The sequence below is a fragment of the Apium graveolens genome, chromosome 1, assembly GCF_009905375.1.
Source record: "Apium graveolens cultivar Ventura chromosome 1, ASM990537v1, whole genome shotgun sequence".
Lineage (NCBI taxonomy): Eukaryota > Viridiplantae > Streptophyta > Magnoliopsida > Apiales > Apiaceae > Apium > Apium graveolens.
This window is the reverse complement of record NC_133647.1, coordinates 122,073,860-122,094,274: the sequence shown is the minus strand read 5'-3', so window position 1 is coordinate 122,094,274 and position 20,415 is coordinate 122,073,860. Positions and strand designations below refer to the sequence as shown.

The window sequence follows — 20,415 nt, the reverse complement described above, 5'->3', positions numbered from 1 at the left end:
TAAACATGTGCTGTAACCATTCTTTTATTTAACTCCGCAAAACTTTCCTTCACCCTTCTCCACTTCACAAAACTCCTTGCTTTTCCTGATTAGCTTCATCAAGGGTATTGCAACTTTCAAGAAATTTTGCACAAATTTTTCAATAATAATCATCCCATGGTAAAACTTCTTACTTTTATTGGGGCTTTCGGTTTTCCTTCATTTATAGTAACTTTAATCCCCGTTGGATCCCTTTTTTGCCTCCTCCACACTGACTATTTATGCTAAGAATTATGCTTCCTACCATCAAAGCTTTCACCTTGTAAACTTTACATACAATTTCTTTATTCTTCGACTTCCCAGTTACCATTAAACACCTTGCATGGTCCTCCGCTGACTTTAAGTAACACAACTACAGATTGTCTAGGTATTCCTTAAAGATTCTGTCCATCATGTTCAAATATTATTGGTATATCAATTAATCCAAATGACAATACTAGAGTTTCACAGTAGCAATACTTAGTTTTGAAAATTATCCTTGATATGTCCATAGGTTCGATCTCAAATTGATAAAATCCAAAGCTTAAATTATCTTAGAAAATACTGTGCTTCTTTCATCTGATCAAATAAATCATGAGTTCGAGGTAACAGATACTTACTCTTTGATAGTAAACTTGTTGAGCTTTCTCTAGTCGACGCATAATCTCATACTTATATTTCTTTATTAACAATTAGTACCGGTGCACCTTATGGGATACATTAGGTCTAATCGCTTCTTCTTCTAGCATCCCTTGCCTCTGCTTTGCTAACTTCCTCATTTTAACTGGTGCCATTTTGTGTAAGGCCTTGGTCACTGGCTTCGTCTCAGGTGTTAAATCAATCGCGAGCTTCATTTCTCTATCTGGAGGAAATATTGATAACTCATCTAGAAACATATCTTGAAACTCCTTAATTGCTATAAAATCTTTAAATTTTGTTTGATCCTGGCTTTTATTTATCTCATAATCACCATAATGCTCTCGTCTTGATCACCGTAATCAGCATTAACAAATTTTTTACCCCTCTTCTCCCTTTATACCTCATCATATTCTCATTTGACATCTCCAAGACTATCTCTTCATCACGACGGTTTGTCTGGGCATTATGATTAAATAGTTAATTCATTTCTTAGAATAATGTCAGATCCTCTTATCTTAAATGATATCAATTCTTCATAACTTATTGCCAGAAATCTCAATTCCACCATTGGTACTCACTTATTTAGCAATTACATGTTCCTGACTTGCTAGTCCTTTAATCACAATATTATCAATTCAGCAGGGTAATTCATCTTATCAACAAAACCTTGGGAGCTAAACAATCAAGTTGCTCCCACATCTTCTAATACTTTAACGCATAAGGTATCCACGATAATCATTCATGTCACCACATCCGTATTCTGAATAACAAATTTCACAGAAAAATCGCAATTTCTCATTCTCAGAGACGTATTCCTCATTGGAGTAACTTCCCTTGACTCTTAGTGCATCCCCGACTGGGCTAGTGATTTACAATCATCGCCATATACCCTTGTTTCCTTTTCATGTATGAGAGGTAGATGAAACGTTGTCCGCTTGGTCCATAATACATTGATTTCTGTTTGAAAAACTCTTGCAAAGAACGACAGTATAACGATGCAACTAGAAGGATTCACAATTCAACAAAAATTAGAGTTGAAAAGGAAGATGAAACAAGGATTTGAATATGAATAAGACAACCACATTGGTACTTAAGATGGCCAGTCTTTCGTACCATATGACATACAGCACATGATCAGGTGGAGTCCCACCCGACTCTTCGTCATCCTGACAAAGCGTCTCACCATAACACTGTTTGTCCCAATCAGAGAGTAAAACTTGAGGGGAACAATTTAAATTTGAAAGGAATGCAATATCCTCCTTTTTGATATCATCATAAGGAGTTTATTAAGAAAAGAAGTTCATATATTTTTAGGAATTAAAAAGGAATATACGCTGCAATATTGAAGACAAGAACGACACCATTGGTCACCATCCACATTTCACTTGTATTCATCTTTCGAGCTTGTTCGGTTATATTCCCATTGTTCCATATAATAATTTTAGAAAGTACGTTGAAATGCCTTCGCAAATTAAGCATTATGGTAAATTCTTACTTGTCACGTCTTGCGTCCTTAACATCGCACCTACACGTATAATATTTTAACAATTCAATCATAATAGCGTCCCTACCAGATAACATTGAGTTTTCTCTTTTCAATTTAAAATAACCCTGAATCCTTCAACATAACGATCCTTTTGTTAATAATATTCTTCTTCTGGAAAGGTCTGGAAATCTTCCCAATCTTCTTCGGTCATGCCCAGGCTTCTGTTAAATTAATGAATTCTTTGAACTCTGATAGTCCTAGTAATTGGATGAATAGTTACTCCGTACGTTGATTCTGTTGTTAATTTTTATCAATCAATATGTGTACCTTACTGTTAGAAATAATCAACTTCTTCATAATCGTGGGTTACTTTATCCTTTGAATTAGCAATACTAAGTCTAAAACAAGTATCCTTCCAGGTAATTCGGGTTTTTAACAAACAAGAAACTCAAGTAATAACTTGACAATCACGGTTTAAAACTTATTTTATTCAAAAAGGCTTTTAAAAATTTTGTAAGAGAAAACCTTTTTCGAAAACTGGTTTAAAAATTTTAAAAATCACAAATCTGATTGTCCTTACTATATGAGTTGGTGGTTGTCTTTTCTTCTTATAACAAGGTACCAAATTAAAGAAACGATCACATAAAGATCCATTTACTTCAATCTACCCTCTCTCCTTTATTCGGTCCATTTACCTTCCTTAATCGACTAAGACTTCAGTTGTCGTTGCATGCTATCTTATTCGTAGCTTCACATCAAGCTTCCATACTGCTAATACTCCCGTTATCAACTATACAATCGTTAAGTGGAACAGACTATCCAATAGTCAACAAGTCGGCTAATGTCACATCATCTTGTTAAAATATTTACCAAATCATCATAACACCATTATCTAACTTCAAGAAATCTCCAGATCCATAATCTCCTTTAACTCACTCTTTTCAACACTTATCTACTCCATTCTATAAGCTAGTCATGGGTGGCCTAATCACTAATGGCTTCTTTTAACCTGATAACAGCTATTCTCTGGAACACTGGAATCTTCTTTCTAAACTTCTTTTCAAAATTCATCTAATTCACCCTTGTAGGTACTATTGCTTTATAGGACAAATTTTAAACCGAGGGTATAGAACAGGATGTAGGGTAAACTAAAGAGATACACTCACAGCCGAATGTCCAGTAAAATAAGAATAAACATATGGAGATTCTTAAATAGGTAGTCTCTTATCAAGAGGTAGTAGAATAACGTAGAATAGCTTGAAGAGGTGCGATTGTCATAACAGAAGGTAGTACCATTAATACCGACAGAAGAATAAGGTACAATTCAAATCTGGGAGAAGATGCCGATCCTCGAACGGAAGGCTCCGAACGATCAGATGATACAGGGAAACCATGATCTGCCATTGTCGTTGTCTGGAACTCACGTCACAAGCTAAGAATCCTGAATTGAAACACGAACTGTGCCGGAGACCTACTATATAGTCGCACTCATCCTCACGACATCTTATCTTTTTATTTCCTATTCCTAATCCTAACCCTCTACCCAATCCCGACAATCTAGGCTTGTTTCAGTGACTTATAACCTGTAGCTCTGATACCAACCTGTGGCGCCCTTCAAACCCGGGTCAGAAGTTTGGGGTCCACAATACATACACAATATATAAACCTGTATAAGAAATATTATTTACAATGACCCTGCTTCACAAAACCACGGATCGCAACAGGTTAAAGTAAGAAAACAAGCCACAACCTTAATTTTTATTACAATGTACCAAATCCCCATTAATTTAACTTACAACTGATAATAAAATTATTCTTACAATCTGACTATCTCTCTACCGCATGAAGCTTCTGCTAGCTCGATCCAACTCAACTCGAACCTTAGCCCGCACTTTGGACTGAGGAACTTCACTATCATCCATATTCTTTTCAACTGTAAAATACATGAAAGAATCACAAGGGTGAGCTAACTAGCTCAACAAGTCATAATAGTGATAATTGAGGTTAAGCAATGCTCAAATAGAATGATTCAGAAGAATCAAGTTTTTTGTTAAACAATCATTAGAATTGGATATTCATTTTTAAGTTTTAAAACCAAGGGTTAGGCTGCTGATCAGTCACGCACTAACCCCGAGCAAAGCACAAAGCACTGCTCTAATTACTGGATCCAAGGCACACATTGGCCTGTAATCGACTACGAATCTGGTCAAACCATGAATCTGGTCCCTATTTAGAAAATTATCCAATTCTAAAATAATTCAGTATGACAAACAATATACTTCAATAAAACAAAATCATAATCAATGATGATCAAACACTTGAATAAAAATGTTAAGAAATTCATGGATATCACAAGGGTATATCAGGGTATGTATAAGAAACGGTTTCCATTTTGTACAAGGGTCAGGTATTAGACCAGTAATGATTTTTCAGGGTATGGTTCTTTGATGTTATAAAGAATGATTGGAGTATAAAAGTTTCTGTGTTTTCAAACAATTCTCTTTCAGTGTTTGGTGTTTGGTAGTTATACATTTGGGGAGTAGTATCATATTTGTATGGTTTGGTGTCTGAGGATCAACAAAGGACGGTTTATAAAGAATAAGGCTTATGGCTCAAGATCAAGAAAATCAGGATTCAAGGTTAAATAGTTTAAAGCACTTGCAATATAAAACATGAGTTATTTTGAATAATAGCGACATGTTATGAAACAGTTCGAAAACATTGGTAATATATCTTGAAGAAAAGTTCAGAAATACTTGCCTTATAGGGCTTTATAACTATTACTGATCAACTCTGAGCCGACTCTATCGCTCAGGCTTTAACGTCCAACCACTAGATCCCATTGGATTCGACTTCGACACTCAGGTTTTTATGTTGAAACTCTACTTAGCCCGTCGACTGACCACTAGGTTATCTTTAGTCCATCGTCCACTTTTAGGTTCCCGACTATAACCTATAGGGTCGAAATACCCTATGTTAGACGTCTAGGTATGCTTGACATATCCTTAATACCAATCCTACCCAAACGATAACAATCCCGACTCGTACTTATATGTAGTATTATAATACAACAACACACCCAACAGTCAGTGTTCATATTCTCGAGAAATCGGTTCGGTGTTCGTTTTCAAAAAATACGTATACTCGTAATTTTACAGAATCAGGGTCATGGATTTTAGCAAATTATTTCATCACATCGTGCAATCAAGTTTCATACAAAACACATATATATATATAACCATTCGATGTCCCGATAATCGTCGGATACGCTCCCGTATTTTTGTAGGTAAATTTCCCGGAAATTGGGCAGCGTCTCTTTTGTTTATCGGACCACCCGTCGAAATGATTCGGCGTCAAACCAACAACAATGCAACAATCACAACTCCAATCAGCTCAAATTCATAACCCAATCACAATTAAATACGCAATCCAAGTCTCAATACAAACTTTAAATACCAGTTGAATATTTCTCGTTTTGAAAATAATTTCATGAACTAAATTAATATTTTAAAATTTTAGGACTCAGAATAAACATCATAGTCCACTGTCAGCTCACCGATGGTCATTGCTGACGGCGGCGAAATCTCGGAGGTACCCCAATTTCGGATGCCAACCACGAGTTTCACTGATTGATTATTAATGATTTCCGTATCATTTACTTATTTCACGAATTATAATCAATAAGCCCTGCAAAAATTAATAAAATTAATTAATCAATCCAGACAATGCACATAAAGCAACGACAAAGCAAAACAGGGCAACTAGCGCACACGCGCGGCCCCAGAAGTACAGGTCACCTCGCCGGAGTTTAATCCGGCGGCAACCGGATGGAACAGAAGAAAAAAACAGCACCGCAACGAAGATATATACACACGTATATATATGTGATCAACACAACCAAAACCGGAACAACCTGAAGTTACCAAGGCGATGACAAATCGCCGGAAGAACGGCCGGAAGTAAAGCACGGCGGCGACTTTAATTCAAGGGGACAAGAGAAAAACACGGGAATCATAGTGGGCCAAGAGAAAGTAGTCGAAAGATGGAGAAGAAACCAGGCACACTGAATAGCGAGAAAGAGAGAGCCGAAGAAATGAGAGATTAATGGTTGTGTTTATCCCTGTTTGTTGTTGTTTTGTTTTTATGTTAACACAGCAATAGCAACATGCCACATAAATTTCGTAATTTTGTAACAAATTTTGAAATGCAGTTTGTGCCCGCTTTTAGAAATTAAACGAATCGACACGACGGTGAAATTAATCCCAAAAGTTTCCAAAAATAATTTTAAAATTTTCAAAATATTATAAAATTAATAAAATATAAATTTCGTAATTTTTTTAAAGAATCTCAGAATTAAATACAGGTTTTTCAAATAAATACAGTCAGAAAATCGTACGGGGTTAAATAATTGATGAAATATTGATTTCTAAATTTTCTAAAACCCAAAAATAATTATTATGATTATAAAACCATTAAAACAATTTTAGAGATATTCCAAATATTTATGCAAATAAGTTTGCATTAAATTTACTTTTGAAAATGAAAACAATTCAATATGATTCCATAACTAACCACGCGGACAACCCGTTACACTATAAATCACACATCAATAATCAAACAACACATAGCGGTTAAAACCAATACACATACTTTATTTATTTAATACCTTTTTTATAATTACATATTTAAGTCATTCAAAAATACACGAATCGTTATATTATGTACTTGCCATCAGTGGTCAATAGGATTCATTGATTAAGACTTGTTACTTACTGCTTCCGGTTGTGTTTCAGGTACTCTAGCGAGCGTTTATGCAAACACGTTCTCACACTCGTAAGAGAAATCTGGATAAAGTTGAGGAGACAGATAAAATTCTTGACTTTCCGGAGAAGATAGTTTTTGAAGATTCGGATAAAGAGAGTGAAAAGAAAGAACCTAAAACAATGGGTGATCGTCTAGCTCAAGCTGATCCAACTCTTATGGACTTTTCTCGGCCTAAAATTGATGACATTCAGTCCAGCATCATTCATCCGGCTATTTAGGCCAATACTTTTGAAATCAAGCCGGGCACTATACAGATGGTGCAGAATTCTATTTCTTTCGGAGGGGCTACGACTGAAGATCCCAACATGCATATCAGGAATTTTGTCGAGATCTGTAGTACTTTCAAATATAATGGTGTCACAGATGAGGCTATTAAGGTGAGGTTTTCCCCATTCTCTCTGAGGGACAAAGCTAAGGACTAGTTATATTCTTTACCAGCTGGGTCCATCACTACTTAGGAAGATCTTGCGAAAAAGTTTATGGTGAAGTTCTATCCAATGGCAAAAACTGCAGCTATGAGGAGTGTTCTTACTCAGTTTATGCAGCAACCAGGAGAATCTATGTGCGAAGCTTGGGAGCGTTACAAGGAGATGTTGAGAAAGTGTCCACATCATGGGATGCCTGACTGGATGGTGATCACTGGTTTCTACAATGATTTGGGGGTCCAATCTCGACCCATGCTCGATGCAGCTTCTCGAGGCGCCTTGTGGGCCAAAAGCTATACTGAGGCCTATAATCTCATTGAAACTATGGATGCAAATGAGTATCAAAACCCAACTCAAAGGATGATACATGGGAAAGTAGCAGGTATTCTGGAAGTTGATGCAGCTACAGCTATTGCAGCACAGCTCACGGCGCTGACTATGAAGGTCGATTTTTTAACCAACTATGGTGTAAATGAATTATCTAGTGTCTGTGAGCTTTGTGCAGGCTCTCATGCTACAGATTAGTGTTCTCTTGTTACTGAATCTGTTTAGTATGTGAATAATTTCCAGAAACCGCAGCAGTCTGTGCCCGCTACTTATCATCCTAATAACAGAAATCATCCCAATTTCAGCTGGAGCAATAATCAAAATACTGTTCAGCAATCATATAAGCAAGCTGCAAATAAACAGTTTAATCCACCTGGATTCCAGCAACCTCAGCAATTTGCTCAAAGACAGCCATATCCTCAACAAGGAGGTGCTGCTCCAACTTCTAGTGCTGATTTCGAGGAGTTAAAGCTGTTGTGCAAAAGTCAGGTTGTTTCTATCAAGACTTGGAAAATCAAATTAGACAAATAGCCAATATCTTGCTCAATCATCAACTTGGCACACTTCCCAGCGATACTGAAGTGCCAGGCAGGAAGGAAGCTAAAGAGCAAGTCGAAGCTGTCACCTTAAGATCTGGAAAAGTTGCTGATGTTGAAAAAGCAAAAGATGTAGAAGTTGAAGTTGTAGATGAAGAAGGAATGCAAAAGGAGAAAGAGGGGGAACCAAGGAAGACTACTGTTGAATACACTCTGCCTGAGGGTAATACAGGGGAGAAACAGCTCTATCCTCCACCACCTTTTCTTAAGCGATTGCAAAAACAAAAGCTGGACAAGCAATTTGGTAAGTTTCTGGAGGTGTTTAAGAAACTTCACATCAACATACCTTTCGCTGAGGCTCTTGAGCAAATGCCTAGTTATGTGAAATTCATGAAAGGTATTCTTTCGAGGAAGGTGAAACTAGATGATCTTGATACCGTTGCTCTAACGGAAGAGTGCAGTGTCGTGCTGCAACAAAAGTTACCTCCAAAGCTTAAGGATCCAGGTAGCTTTACCCTTCCTTGCACCATTGGCAAGTTGTCATTTGACAAGTGCCTTTGCGATTTGGGAGCAAGCATCAATCTGATGCCGTTGTCTATCTTCAAAAAGCTGAATTTGCCTGATCCGAAGCCCACCTACATGTCTCTACAATTGGCTGATCATTCGATTTCATACCCACGAGGCATCGTGGAGGACGTGCTAGTAAAGGTGGACAAGCTCATCTTTCCTGCAGATTTTGTCATTCTAGATTTCGAGGAAGATAAGAAGATCCCCATAATCTTGGGAAAACCTTTCTTAGCTACAGGCCGTACCTTGATAGATGTGCAAAAAGGTGAACTTACTATGAGGGTGCAAGATCAAGATGTGACATTCAATGTGTTCAATGCGATGAAATTTCCTACAGAAGATGAGGAGTTCTTCAAGGTGGATTTGGTCAATTCTGCAGTTACTTCAGAACTTGATCATGTGCTAAGGTCTGATGCCTTAGAAAAAGCCTTATTGGGGGATTTTGACAGTGAAGATGATGAAGGCAATGAGCAGTTACAATATCTGAATGCTTCTCCTTGGAAACGGAAGTTAGACATGCCATTTGAATCTCTTGGTAATATTGATCTCAAGAATGCTGAGGGAAAGCTCAAACCATCTATTGATGAAGCACCTACTTTGGAGCTTAAACCACTGCCTGAACACTTGAGGTATCCTTTATAGGTGATGCATCTACTTTGCCTATTATTGTTGTATCTGACCTTTAAGGTAGTGATGAGGAGAAGCTCTTGAGGATTCTGAGAGAATTCAAATCGGCCATCAGATGGACTATAACAGATATAAAAGGGATCAGCCCTTCGTACTGCATGCATAAAATTCTGCTAGAGGAAGGTAGCAAGTCGACTGTTGAGCAACAGCAAAGGTTTAATCCTATTATAAAAGAAGTGGTGAAGAAAGAAATTCTAAAATGGCTGGATGCAGGAATCATATATCCTATTTCTGACAATTCTTGGGTGAGCCCCATGCAATGTGTACTTAAGAAATGAGGTATTACTGTGGTAGCAAATGAGAAGAACAAGCTCATCCTCACTCGAACAGTCACGGGATGGAGGGTATGCATGGACTACATGAAGTTGAATAAAGCCATGGGGAAGGATCACTTCCCTCTTCCATTCATTGATCAGATGCTTGACAGGTTCGCTGGTCCTGAGTATTATTGTCTTCTGGATGCCTATTCGGGCTACAATCAGATTTGCATTGCACCAGAAGATCGAGAGAAGACTACTTTCACTTGTCCATTTGGCACGTTTGCTTTTCGCAGAGTTTCTTTTGGCTTATGTGGTGCACCTGCCACTTTTTAGAGATGCATGATGGCCATATTCTCTGATATGATTGGAAATAATGTCCAAGTGTTCATGGACGATTTCTCCGTCTTTGGACATTCGTATGATGAATGCTTGAATAATCTCCGTTTGGTGCTCAAAAGGTGTGTTGAGACCAATCTGGTGCTCAATTGGGAAAAATGTCACTTCATGGTACAACAAGGCATCATTCTTGGGCATAAGGTCTCTAGTAAAGGTCTTGAGGTGGATAAAGCCAAGGTGGGCGTCATTGAAAATCTTCCGCCACCTATTTTTGTGAAAGGAATCCGTAGCTTTCTTGGTCATGCGGGTTTTTATCGGCGTTTCATCAAGGACTTTTTTAAGATATCTAAGCCGTTATGCAACTTGCTCGAGAAAGATGTGCCTTTAAAATTTGATGATGAATGTTTGGCAGCATTCGAGACTCTCAAGAAGAGTTTAATCACCGCACTAGTTATTACGGCACCTGATTGGAGAGAACCTTTTGAGATGATGTGTGATGCAAGTGATTATGTAGGGGGAGCAGTTCTTGCGTAGTGAAAGACTAATATCTTTTATGTGGTCTACTATGCTAGTAAGACGCTAAATGGAGCCCAACTGAACTACACCACTACTGAGAAGGAGCTCTAGGTTATAGTTTTTGGTTTCGAAAAATTTTGATCTTATCTACTTGGGACAAAGGTGACAGTGTTCACTGATCACGCTGTCATCCGCTATTTGGTCTCAAAGAAGGATTCGAAGCCTAGACTTATTCGTTGGGTTCTCTTACTAGAGGAATTCGAGTTAGAGATCAAGGATCGAAAAGGTACTGAAAATCAAGTAGCTGACCATCTCTCTAGATTGGAGAATCCTGATTCTACTTCACATGATAAAACATTGATCAACGAATCTTTTCTGGATGAGCAGTTGTTCGTAATTTAAGAGGAAGAACCATGGTTCACAGACATTGTGAACTATCTTGTTAGCAATATAATGCCTCCTAATATGAATGCGGCTCAAAAGAAGAAGTTTCTGCATGAGGTGAAGTGGTACATGTGGGATGAACCATATTTGTTTAGACAAGGAGCTGACCAGATCATCAGGAGATGTATCCCATTCTGTGAGACGGAGGGGATATTACGAGACTTTCATTTCACAGTTTATGGTGGACATTATGGTGGTGAAAAGACAGCAGCTCGTATTCTTCTAGCAGGTTTTTTCTGGCCTACGTTGTTTAAGGATGCACATCAGTTCGTTTTAAGGTGTGATCATTGCCAAAGAGTTGGGAATCTTTCCAGAAAGGATGAGTTGCCTTTAAATGTGCTACTTGAAGTTGAGGTCTTCGATGTTTGGGGAATCGATTTCATGGGACCATTTATCTCGTCCTGCAATAATCAGTACATCTTGCTGGCAGTCGATTATGTCTCGAAATGGGTAAAAGTCAAAGGTCTACCGACTAATGATGCAAAGGTAGTGTTGAGTTTTCTTCATAAGCAGATATTCACAAGGTTTGGAATGCCACGAGATATCATAAATGATAAAGGGTCGCATTTCTGTAATCGTAAGTTCACTTCTATGATGCAACACTACAATGTGAATCATCGCATTGCTACTGCCTACCATCCGCAAAGTAATGGTCAATCTGAAGTGTCTAATAGAGAAATCAAGCGCATTCTAGAGAAAGTCGTTTGTCCGTCAAGGAAAGATTGGTCTTTAAAGCTCGTTGAAGCTGTGTGGGATTATAGAACTGCATACAAGACTCCACTTGCGATGTCCCCGTTCCAACTTATCGATGGTAAGGGATGTCATTTACCTGTGGAGCTTGAGCATAAGGCTAATTGGGTATTGAAGAAGTTAAACTTTGATCTAGATGCAGCTGGGAAGAAGCGAATGCTTTAGTTAAATGAACTTGATAAATTTCGACTTCAAGCGTACGAAAACAACAAAATGTACAAGGAAAAGGTAAAAAGGTGGCATGATAGGAAGCTATCGCCTAAGTCATTTGTGCCAGGATAACAAGTTCTTCTATTCAACTCTCGTCTCCGACTTTTTCCTGGAAAGTTGAAATCAAGGTGGTCTGGACCATTTATCGTCAAAACTGTGTTTCCACATAGAGTGGTGGAGATTTTTGAGAATCCGGGCCAAGCATTCAAAGTAATTGGTCAGAGATTGAAGCATAATTATGGGGATACGGCAAACCGTGAAGTGGTTAGTGTCATTTTATTGTCAACTTGATCGCATAACTCCACGTCAAGCTAATGACGTAAAAGAAGCGCTTCTTGGGAGGCAACCCAAGATATGAGACCATAGGACACCTTAGAATATAGTACTTTATCTAAAAACCGAAAAAAATCAGAAAAAAAGGTTGCAGAATTTTATTTTCCAGAAGTTTAGCGGGTGCCCGCGTGCTAGGAGCAGGCGATCGCATGCTAGCAGGCGCCCGCATGCTGGTGCCAAGCGGCCGCGTGCGTCCCTGACTGTTGAAAAATTGTTTTTCAGCCTAAAAAAACAAAACAAAAAAACAAAAAAAATATAACCCATTAACCCACGATTTTCCCCATACCTTGTCACAATCCCCACTCCTAATCAAATTATAACCCTAATTTTACCCTATAAATACATACAACCTCTCCATACACATCCCACACACTTTCACTCTAGAAAATCTCTCCTACACACCAAACATAAACTCTCCAACTCTTATTCTCAGTTTTCATGGCCCCAAAGAGATCACGAACTGTGGGTAGCAGCAACACTAATTCAAATGCCACTGATTCTTCGAGGAATACTGCTGCAAGGCCCCAATTGTTGGATGGGGCTGCTGAAGAAGAGTACACCAAGCTTCTGACTAAGCCTATTATGAGGGAGAGGGGGTTCTTGCCATCAGGGAGGGATGGTGAGTTGCTACCGATGATTGCTGAGAAGGGATGGATTATATTCTGCGAGTCACCTGAGGAGGTTCCGATGAGTATCGTTTGCGAGTTCTATGCGAACGCCAAGGCCGACAAGAATGGGGTTTCTGTTGTTCGTGGGCTTACTGTTGATTATCAGCCCGCAGCGATTCACCGGGTGATTAGACAGCGACAAAGAAAATCACAAGAGGAGCATTGGAATGCAAAGGCCCCTAAGGACTTTGATTTGGACTTGATTATTGCTACTCTCTGTCATCCAGGCACAGTGTGGAAGTTCAAAGGGGGATCCAACGATTATCGTAGTTTCCCTGCTGTCAAGATGAACAGGTATGCTCGTTCTTGGAATGCATTTATATGTGCTAATATTCTTCCTTCTTTGGATACACATGAGGTTACAGTGGAGAGGGCGAGGTTGTTATGGGGAATTCTTAATGATAAATATTATGTGGACCTTGGTGAGTACATCTACCAAGGGATTTTGAAAATTTTGAGTGGGAAATCGCAATACTCTATCCCGTATGCCTCTATTTTCATGAAGCTTTGCAAGGCAGTTAGAGTCCAGTGGCCTTCTTATGAGCAGTTGCAGATGCCGGCGTCTCCTATTAATTCATCGACTTTGAATGTGATGCAGGAGTGGACGGGTGGAGAGCCCAAGTCACATAGTTTGGGGTATCAGCTTCCAGGAGGAGTTCCAGCAGCTCGTGCTACCATGGCTAGGCCCAGTCAGGCTCAGGGAGAGGCAGGCTCTTTGAGAGCTCAGGGAGGAGATGGCTCAGGATTGGCTGATGTCCAGTACAGGAGGCTTTCAAGGAGGATGGATGCAATGTATGAGTCGCAGAGTCGATTTGCGGAGGAGCTCACCCAGGCACTTGGGACTGCATTTAGAGGCCTTAGAGCTAACATCCAATGGCCCATTTTTGGTGAGGATTCTGCTTATCCACCTCCTGAAACTCCACCCTCTAAGGGTGATGATGATGATTCGTCTGAGTAGGTATACCCTGTGTTCCTTTCTATTACCTTTACTGGGGACGATGAAGATTTTAAGTTTGGGAGTAGTAGTTAAGGAACATATTTGTGTGTGTATCATGTAGTTGCATTTTCATGTTAGTTTAGTTCATATAGTTGCATATTACATTTTCATGTTAGTTTAGTTCATATAGTTGCATATTTTTTCCATATAGTTTTTTTAAGGATTTATAGCATTATTTTTTTTGTCATATAGCTCATGCATATACCATGATCCCTTTGTGTTGCTTTACCGATTAATATGTGATATTGATGCGAGTGTAGTGATAGCGTTAGAGTGATGTTGAATCTTGTTAGGTTGACATGCATGCTAGAAACACTTGTAATTTCACTAAGCCTTAGAGAATGCTTAAGGACTAGATTGTTGTCATGGTTTGATGGTTTTTGAGATTAATCTATTGCTTATACTTAGAATGCATGCTAGGCTCTTAATGATAAAAGACATGAAAAGATAAAAATTGGAGAGAAAAAAAATAATTTGGAATTCATTGCTAGTTGTGGCTAGGCATCAAATGGCTAGTAGCCGGCTCGTATTGTATACGAGTAATCTAGGGTTGAGCAAGATAGAGCGAAACGCACTTGCTCAGAAATTGAAAAAAAAAAGGAAAAAAAAGAAAAAAAGAAAAAGAAAAAAATATGGTTTAATGCACAATTGATCACGAGTGGGCTATTTGGTATTCGAGTTATTAAGTTTGTAGGGGACTTTGTGCCTAGTGACCTAAGGCTTTTATAGTCTGGGATCCGCTAACCTAACGCTCGCTAAATGGGTACCATTGCATAAGTCTTTTGTGGACCTCACCAATTGCACGATCAAATAAGCATTTATTTTATGTGTTGAATAAATGCAAGAATCCGTAATAAACTCCAATAATCTTGAAGTGTTATAAGTCATTTTGTGTCTAGAATATATTCTCCGTATAAGCTTGTGATTGCCTTGAGGATAATTAAGTTATGGTGATTGATCTAGTTTCGAAGCATATCTGTTAAGCATTCGCACACACCACGTTTCTAGTTGTATATTAGCTTGCGTGATTTGATTGATCTTTAGTCGCCTAATTGCATTTGTTGATATGTCATGTGTTGGTTGGTTTAATCATCGCGAGGGGATCGCTGCATTCATATAAGTTACATTCATGCATATTTTATTCTAAGTTTGAGTCTGTGATGCTTGAGGACAAACATCGATTTAAGTTTGGGGGTGTGATAAGTGGCATTTTATACCACTTAGAGCGTCTCATAACGGCTTGAATTGGTGTCTTGAACTCAACTATTTTGTGTATTTGACGTGTTTTCTAGTGTTTTTACATTTCAGGGTATAATTTGCTTAGATATGTGGTTTTCATCAAATAAAGCTTAAGAAAGTGCTTGGAATCAGTCTAGGGGTAATGAGCGAAGAAATCAGCAAAAATAGAAGCAAAATAAAGTATTTTCCAGAAGGGTAGCAGGCGGCCGCGTGCCAGAAGCAGGCGGCCGCGTGCCAGAAGCAGGCGGTCGCGTGCTAGCAAGCGGCCGCGTGGAGGCAACAGGTGACCGCCTGTGTGCGGAAATTTAGAATCTGGATTTTATTAATTCTAGTACAATTGGGCTTCTGTTGGCGCTGGTTCTCTTGGGCTATTATATAAACCTTATGGGAAGACGTTTTCTCCATCAAGAGCAAGGGCAAGAAGATTGAGAAGACCGTTTTAGCACGCAACAATGAAGAAGATGAAACATACGTTTATCTTGGAATTCTTTTAATTTGTTATAACAGTGGATGCTAGTTTTCTTTATGCTTTGAACCTTAATACTCTTGTGATGTACTTTATTATTTATTAAGTATTTTTCATCTTATATCATTGTGTTATTATCATGCTTTCATATGAACCCTTGGTGACGATGAGTTCTATTATAGGCTAATCATGATCATGGGATCCTAGCGGATTTACTATGGAATTCTTTAGTTAATTATTTAATACCTTGGTATATGGTGATTGTATGATATCTAGTATATATTGTGCTTATTCGTCTTATATGCGTTGCGAACATGTAAGATAGCCTGTTAATCTCTTGTGAAGCGACAGTGAATCTTGAGATTTAGAACTTGCCATGCTAGCATAGGTTCATATATTGTATGCATGATTAGTGGGTAACTCTAACCGTTTTACTTGCCCTGTGTAATCATCATGAATAACTTGCGCTTAAATTGTTATGTTGTCAAATTCTGTAGACATATAGGGTCTCAACATAATTGATGCCTATTCAACTTCTATCTTAATTGTGGATGCTGGTAGAATGGTATTCGTACAACGAAAGTTGGCGTTTATCAGTTTCGTGTTGTTCGATTAATATCATCACCATTACATGCTAAGGTTAATAACAATAACTATTGAATGAAGTAGTAATGAAGTTAGGATCTCATGTATGTTTAATATTGTTAATTCAAGTGTTTAATTCTCATAGTAATTATTAGTTTACCAACCTTAATTATTATTGTCTTGACATTGAAGAATAATCATACATTGGTGAGTAAGTGTTAATTAAATATAATTAATCAGAGTCTCTGTGGGAACGAACTAGAAATCATTCTATATTACTTGCGAACGCATATACTTGCGTGAATTATTTAGCGCATGCTTTGTGCCTAACATTCCTGCACCGCTTGGGCATTCCGTTGAGTAGTGTCCTTTCTAGTTACATTTGAAGCACGTCACATTCAGCTTATTGCACCTCCCCGGGTGTCGCTTTCCATAAATTTTACACTCCTGAATCTGGGGTCTATTATCCTTCACTGATTGTCCCGTCTTCTGGAAACAATTCTTTGATTCCCATTCACGGGCTTAAACTTCTGAAACTTCTGGTTCTGACTTCCAGCATTTCTTCCAAACTTTCCTCTAAACTTAAAGCTTCCTTGATCTTGTTCTGATTCCTCAAACTTTCTTTTCCTTCCTTCACGTTCCCTTTTAGTTGCGTCTTTTTCTCCTTCTACGATCATAGTTTTCTATACCAAAGCAGCGTAAGTTGTAATGACCAGGACTTTTCAAAATCTGTTTATTATTATTATAAAAATATTTAATCAGTCGTTAAATAAGAATTATGTGAATTATGTGAGGGATATATTTTTGTGAAGTTAAGATATGTGTAAAATCATGTTTATTTGATTATATGATGATCGGTATGTGTCATATATGCTTGTGGAATTTTATTTTTATTTTTATAGCATTAAAAATATTTTTAAAGTGCATTTTTAATCTTCCAAAAATCATATAAATCTTTGGAGTCGTTTAAAATCATGAAATCTCTTCCATAATATTTCTTCAGTATTTAGAAACATTTTAAAAATGTAACTTTATTTTATTTGGGCTCCAATAATTTTTAGTGATTTCTAAAGTCTTACCGTCTTTTAAGATGGTAAATCTTGTAAGTTCTCTAATAAAATAATTACAAATCGTAAAAATATAGGCTGTAACGATCTATAATTTTTATAATTAGTTAAATAAATAAATATAATCATTGTCTGACTATTATGTGCTCAATATTATCCGGATGTGATGTGATTATATATTTTTGGAAGTCGGTGTATTTTTTATTTCTATTTGTTAGCTGAGTCGTGTTATTATTTTCTACTTTTAATAAGGAGTTTATGTGATTAAACTCTATAAAATTGTCAAGTGCCAATAAAATTATTTTTATTGCTTTATAATTTCACTAAATATTTATAAAATTCAGAAAATAATATTTCGGTAATTATTTCATTTTAAATGATTTTCTGTATGAATTATTGTGGGGTATTTTTATTAATTTCCAAAATGATTCAAATATCATGAAAATTTTATGTCACGTATAATTAATTATTTTATGATTTTTAAAAAAATTTCGGAATTTTTTCGATAAACTGTCGCGCGTGCATGTATTCGTTATTTTATCAAAACAGTTCAGAACCGGGCCCTAGAAAACTTGAATACTTGTCTTTTAATTAAATTCGTGGTATTATACAAAATTTTCAGTATATAAAATTCATTTTTTTATTTTGTTCCTCTCTCTCCCCAGTTCATCTCATCTTGAAAGGAATATGTCCTAAGTCCAATCATGAATTAGGATTTAGAAATAACTTCCTGTGTAATCTGTTATGATTTCATTGATATTAATAAAAGACTTGTTTTGTTTTTATTACGGGCTCTATCTATTTAAGTGTTTAAATAAGATATACCATAGTTTAGAGTAAAGCTTTTTATGGATTATGATGAAATCATAATAGTGAGACCTAAAAGATGATAACTCTAAACTTAAATAGTTCCTGGTCGTAGGATTACTAACTGGTAATTAATAATCCGCAAAGATCGGTACATACTATGCTTGCTTCATTATGAAGGATGTCTGTTCTCATAGACATTTGTGTGGTGACACTATAGCTAGTATGTAGGTGCTTATTATAGAATAAGTTCACTGAACATGACTCGCCCAGGTGAACAACTGATGGAGTTCACTCACGTGTCAGCATTTGTTCACATAGTGATAGTTGTACAAGTATCCTTAGACTTGAGGTCATCATAGTCATCTTGTGTACACTGAACTATGCTTTGGTTTAGTTCTTAGTCTCTAGGGACAATTATTAGGGCTCTACTGGGTATAGGAATTTGTACACGAAGATAGTGTATGATCAATAAAGGATCTACCCCTTCCAGTAAAGGAAGCGAATGTTCAAGGCTGATCCACTTATGCTAGTTCAGGAATCTCTGGCCAGAGTGAATGAAATTAGAAAGGAGTTTCTAATTTGCATAGAACTACGCATAGTAATTGGTAAGCAAGTGATTAAATTAGATAGGCTTGACACGAGATCCATGCCTTGTATTTAATCGGGACATTGTAGGGTAGAAGGGGTTTATTGTACGGTAACTATTCACTGAATAGGTTCTTGGTATTCTAAGCAGTGAATTCATATTATCCGGATAGTCGCGATATGCTGAGAAGTATCCCTCACGATGTAGAATAAATGTGATTAATTAATTAAATCATATTTAATAAATTAGAGAATTTATATAAATAATGATAAAATAGTTTTATTATTATTTATTTCTACTACCGGCTTAATATTGAACCTACAGGGTCACACCATAAAAAGAGAATGATTTAATGGTGGAGGAATTAATTAATAATGGCTAATAATTATTTATTTATGAAATAAATAAATAATTAATTGGAAAATTTAATAATTGATTAAATGAGATTTAATTGATTATAAATTAATTAAGAAAAGTTCTTAATATTATTAATTAAAGGATTTAATTTTTGGAAATTAAATCAAGAGAGAGAATTATTTCTAAAGTGTTTAGAAAAAGGATTAATAATTAAAAGGTATTTTAATTATTAATGAGAATAATAAATGGGATAATAATAATAATATTTATGGGAAAATTTCAGCTGAAAATTTTGCCTATAAATACACTATTATAGACCCTATTTTCATTCTAACACAAGAACCCAAAAACCCAAAAAGTTTGGAAAACCCAATTCTCTCCACCTCCTTCCTCCTCCTTAACATCGTTTTCTTGGTGGATACCGGTGGAGTGCTTCACACTTGAGGAGCAACTGTTAAGGATCTCTGATCATTGTCTCCGAATTATTTTAAAGGTTAGATTCGATCCCTAAGTTTTTACCACGATTTATATGCTTTTATTTGGATTTTATATGCGTAAAAGTGTTTTGCCATGCCCCGCTGCGTTAAAAATCCAACACATCTCCCCTGAATCAATCTCTTCTCTTTCTCGTTTTCTCCCTCTCCTCACTCCCTCTCTATTTTCGTTCCTTTCTCTCCCGTTTCTCCCTTTTTCCTCCGTTCTCCGGCTGTCGCTCTACAGTTCTCCGCCGTTCCCTGGTTATTTCCGTTTCATTTTCTGGTTGTCCATCTCTGTTTCATTTTGTTGGCTTGACATATATGTATATATATATAATATATGTGTGTGTATAGTAGTTGGGTCTGTTGGTTGTTGTCTGTTGTTGCCTTCAGTTTCCGGCCGTGCCCCTGTTTTCCGATTAGGCGCGCGTTTAGTGCGCGTGTACCTGTTTGGTTTGCTTTAAATATTATTTTATTAAATTTTCTACAGCAGAATTTATTCGAGTAATATTCATGACATAAAACCTATTTTTTTCGTGCAGAAATAATTGTATCAAATCGGTGGAGTTTGCGTTGGAAACCCGAATTTAATCGGGTACCCGCAAATTTTACCGCCGTCGGCGATGAGCCTCGGCGAGCGGACGGTTGACCGTAATGTAATAACTGAGTCCTATAATTTATAAAACATTATTTCATAAATTAGTCGGGTATGATTATTTAAGTCGTAGTAGATATTTGGATTGCTAATTGTGTTGATTGTTGTTGTTTGGTGTCGATATGATATCGACTCGCAGTCCGATAAATAG

At 37.1% G+C, this 20,415-nt stretch overlaps 1 non-coding gene across 1 annotated transcript; it reads right to left on the bottom strand.

Annotated features, from left to right (window-relative positions):
• Window positions 1-7,478: 7,478 nt before the first annotated feature.
• Window positions 7,479-7,586, bottom strand: LOC141683012 (small nucleolar RNA R71). The gene has a single exon (XR_012560060.1). It is a non-coding gene; the product is annotated as a small nucleolar RNA R71 (small nucleolar RNA).
• Window positions 7,587-20,415: the final 12,829 nt, after the last annotated feature.